This window comes from Pteropus vampyrus, unplaced genomic scaffold (genome assembly GCF_000151845.1).
Source record: "Pteropus vampyrus isolate Shadow unplaced genomic scaffold, Pvam_2.0 Scaffold341, whole genome shotgun sequence".
NCBI classification, from domain to species: domain Eukaryota; kingdom Metazoa; phylum Chordata; class Mammalia; order Chiroptera; family Pteropodidae; genus Pteropus; species Pteropus vampyrus.
The window spans coordinates 120,255-123,643 of record NW_011889122.1 but is presented as its reverse complement, the minus strand read 5'-3'; positions in this window follow the sequence as shown (position 1 = coordinate 123,643).

Here is a 3,389-nt window from a genome sequence, read left to right as displayed (position 1 = left end):
TTTAATGCGTCGACACGAAGCGTCAGCTCGGCAGCAGGACGACTGGGGCCCGCCGGGGGGCTGGGGCGGAGATGCGGGGCCGGGCGCTTCCCCGGCCTGCGTGGCCCTCCCAGGCTGACCACTGGCTGGGCCTGGCGCTAGGACCTAGACTGGTGCCGAGACTGCGACCCAGTGCAGAGAGAGGCCACCGAGGCCACACGGGAAGCAGACGGAGCGGTGAACGGGGAGAGGACACCATATCTGCCCCCCGTCGAGGGGGCAGAGGGACAGGCCTGGACACTGGGGGTGAATGGGAGGGGGCCGCCTTGCCTATGCCGAGGGCGCAGGTTGCAGGTCTTTGAGGTGCTCACTGAGGGTGACCGTCTGGTGTGACTGGCTGAGAGAGGACAGGGCCCTGGGTCTGGCTGGGGATGCACGTGCCGACAGGCCCCTTTGGGGAGGCTGCTGCCGGCCAGCGGACTGGCCCGACAGCTTCTGCGGCCTCGGGGGCAGCCCGCCTCTTCCCGCCGACAGCCTCCAGGCCGGCAGCAGGCGGGGCTGAGGGCCGTGCCGCCCCCCCGCTGCGGGAGACGCCTTTCCTGGGCTCCCGCCTCGGCACCTGGGAGTGTCGGAGCCCTCTCCAGCGTCCTGACAGGGGTTTGAGGGGAGGGCACGTGGCAGTGGCCCGATCTGCACGTCATTGGTTCATGGACGTGAACATGGCAGCGCTAGACAGGGAGTCAGTAACCCTGGCTCCCTTCTCAGATTCGTGTCACTGGGACATCCTTGCTGGGCCCGGCAATTTGGATGTCACCAAAGTCTGCACTCAGATGGCGGCAGACACAGCTCAGCCTGAGGCCGGCGGTCGGAGCTTCAGAGCGCAGCCCAGAGCCGGGCAGAGGGGCTGCTGAGTCCGCCAGCCCCTCCCGGGGCCTGGAGCCCCCCTCTGGAGCAGGGGGAGACCAGGGCTCTCCGGTGCCCAGGAGGAGGTCATGTCCTGCTGGCCGCTGTCCCCGGAGACGCCTGCTCTGCGGAGCGGCATGGACCAGGGACGCGCGTTTGTGGCAGGGACGTAGCAGACAAGGAGGAAAGATTCGATGACCAAAGGTGTCCTGTGGCCGCCAGGCTTGCAGCCCTGGGACAGGCCAGCTCCTGCCCCGGTGCAGCCTTCGTCCCCTCCCTGGGTGGGGTCTGCGCCTGGAGGACGGCCAGGAGCCCTGGGGGCCGGAGCTGCGTTTCTGCCCTCTTGGGGTCAGATGGTGGCCAGGGCCACCAGGAGCCTGGGTGTCCCGCTCACAGCAGTCCAGTGGGCTGGGGAAGGGTGGCATGTCAGTGTCTGAGGGCCACCGTGGCCAAACGCCACGTCTGGTGGTTGAAGCCACAGAAACCAGTTCTCTCCCGTCCTGGGGGCCAGAGCCCCAGATCCAGGCGTGGGCCAGGCAGGTCCCTGCTGAGGCCTCTGTCCTTGGCGTCTAGATGGCCGTCTCTCCCATGTCCTCCCAAGGTCGTCCTTCTGTGTGTCCACGTTCCAACCTCCTCTCCTTACGGGGTCACCAGTCACACCGGGCTAGGACTCACTCCAGGGACCTCGTTTTAACTTAATTCATCTCCAAACGCAGTCACATTCTGAGGTCTTGGGGCCAGGCCTTCTGCTGATGGATTTCGAGGGGACACAAGTCAGCCCATAACTGCCAGATACTCTTCCTACAGCCGGGCGAGTGAGCCCTGCCCACCCCCAGCTCTGCCTCCAGGCCCAGAAGGGTCTGTGTGGAGCCCACCGTCCAGGCTCTCGCCCAGAGGCACCCCCTTAGTCTGTCGACCGGGTCCGGCCCTCAGGACCTCCTGCTCTAGCACCCAGCCTTCCTCACCCCCAGGAATGTCACCCTCTGCCGAGTGAGCCCTAAGCTGCCAGGACCACACCCTCCCGCAGCCCTGGAGGTGGGGGTCCCCTGCCTGCTCCCCCATGAGAAACCCCCATGGAGAGGAATGGTGCCCCCGGCCACCCAGCCAGACGACGGATCAGCCTCAGGCTTGCCCCCGCCCTCCCCCCCCGCCGCGTGGGGACACAGGGACTCCAGCAGTCCCCTCGTCGGTGAGGCTGGACCCTCCCAGCTGGCCTGCCCCGCGGGCTTCCAGGCCCGCTGCCGGCCCCCAGCCCGTCCCCAGCTCGCCAGGAGGAGACTGAGAGGCGGGTTAGTGGCTTAAACTGCCTCCCCGAGCGCCAAGCAGCAAGAAGTGACTCGTGATCTGAGTTTTGTGAAAGTGAATGAAATATACGTAAAACTATACTTCGATAGTTTAAAATTTTCGAAACGCAAGAGACGAGACACTTGCCCACGGGAGTGTGTTTCAGGGGCTTTGGGCTGGTGAGGCCCTGCCCTGACCGGCAGAGCTAGGGGTGCTGGGGCCGTACCCCCTCCCTCCAGCTCAGGGGTCCGTGTCCAGGGTGTGGGCATCGTGAGGAGGGGGTGCTTCGTCTGTGCCCTCTGGACAGCTGTGCCTGGTGACAGCACAGAAGGCCCCGCCCTCAGGGGGCTCCCGTTTCGTGGGGAGTGACGGGGGCTGCTGTCTGGGCCAGGAGGGACTCGCTCCCTCCTGTGGCAGTGACATGGGCTGGCCTAGCACGGACTGCAGGCCCCAAACCTGTCACAGGGCCCTTGCCTGCGCGTGTCCGTGGGCAGACCGAGGCCCAGACGTGGCAGGGAACTGCACCCCGGCACTGGGACCAGGCCTAGCCGGCCCTGATTTCCGCCTCCTTTGTTCTGCCTGTCAGGCTCCCTCGTGAAGGTTGGGACATAGGGAGCACGTCCCAGGGGCCAGGCGAGCAAGGTGTAGCGGGCAGTGGGGCACGGGGTGCCTGCAGCCTGTGGGAGAGTAGCCCGGGGGGTGAGGCCTGGCCCTGGCCGGTCGGAGCGGGGGATGCTGAGGACGAGGGTATGAAGTGTGTGGTCCTGGGCGGGCCCCTGTCCCCAGCCTGGGTAGCAGGAATTGGCCCTGGGTGTTGAGTCTGTGTGGTCCCACAGTGGCCTGGTTGGCCCCGAGGCTCTGCATGGTGGGGTAGCTCAGGGCATGCAGGGTCATGGTGCAGCTGAGAGGGAGCCACAGGGCAGCCTCCGAGGGCGGGTGGGAGTCTGTGAGGAGATAGGAGCACCAGGAAGGTGGGGGGAGGGGCAGTGGAGCAGATAAAGAGGTGGGGGGGAAGGGAAGGGATGGGATGGAGGAGGGGCAGGGACCTAAGCAGAAATAACCATCAGCGAGGTCAGAGGGGACCCTACTCTGGGTAAAGGATTAGACTGGGTGTCCTGAGGGCCTTTCCAGCCTTCACTTGGTAAGGCAGCTCATCTATCCATCCATCATCCATCCACCTGTCAATCCATCCATCCATCCATCCATCCATCCATCCATCCATC